We start from the raw sequence: 1,042 nt of genomic DNA, 5'->3' as shown, positions 1-1,042 counted from the left end.
CCTATTTTGATTAATTATTCTTATTTTGCAGTACTTTATCTGTTTTACATACCAGACAATTACTTGGTTGTTCAAACTGGAATAAACTTTGTTGGTATTATTCAGCTAGTGCCATATCTGTTGTACTATATAGTAAGAATATGTAACATACCTGTTGAGGCTGCATATGTAAGAAACAAAATGATGAATCCCACTGATGACTTCATTGTGCTCAGTGAAATCAGTGAGCTGACAAATGACAAAGACTAGAATTACTGTACTACTGTTTTAGAAACACTGGTGCCAATTTATAGTCTGTCTGTGGAAAGGGACTGGTTTGACCAGATAAGCTACAACAGGAAGTCCACTTTGGAAAAATTAGTTCCTCCCTTAAAAGTGGCTCAACATTTGTTTGGTGCAAAAGTTAAATTAAATTAAATTAACTGTGCAGTAAATACAGCCAATGTGAGCAGGCCTAACTTTAGTCTAGGTTTATACCCACACCCTTTTTCTGTGAAAGGATGAAAGCAGATTGTTAGGGATTTTTAAAAATGAAATATATACCTGTATACACTGCACATATACATATATACTATATATGCATGTAATTCTTGTATTTTTGCCAATCATATTATGGAGTCATGTGACCAGCAGGGAGCCTCAAGAGGGATTTGTGTGGATGTTCGTGTGAAACAATTTCACATCAGCATCTGATTCATCAATGGAAACATTTATTATGCAAACTGGAACAACACTGAAAACTTTAACAATAAAGATAAACACAACAGAGCATTTAAATATAAAAACATTTCAAACCGAAATATCCTGGCTTCGAATATGTGATGTGTGTGTGTGTTTGAGAGAAACACATAATTAGATTGAGAGAGGATATGGCTTTTTGTTCATTTCTAGCAGCAGGAGAACAGGTCCTGCAGCATGTGACCAGGTGCTCTCTACAAATGCAGCTGCTACACTTGATGCAGGTGGAAGAAGAGCTCGTTTCAGACCTGTGCAACACAAAGGTGTTGACAGGGTGCAAAATTTAGGGAGGGCACAAGGGTTC

Source organism: Haplochromis burtoni, unplaced genomic scaffold, assembly GCF_018398535.1.
Source record: "Haplochromis burtoni strain Fernald_Lab_line unplaced genomic scaffold, NCSU_Asbu1 Contig_3021, whole genome shotgun sequence".
NCBI classification, from domain to species: domain Eukaryota; kingdom Metazoa; phylum Chordata; class Actinopteri; order Cichliformes; family Cichlidae; genus Haplochromis; species Haplochromis burtoni.
Note: the sequence above shows the minus strand (reverse complement) of the source record.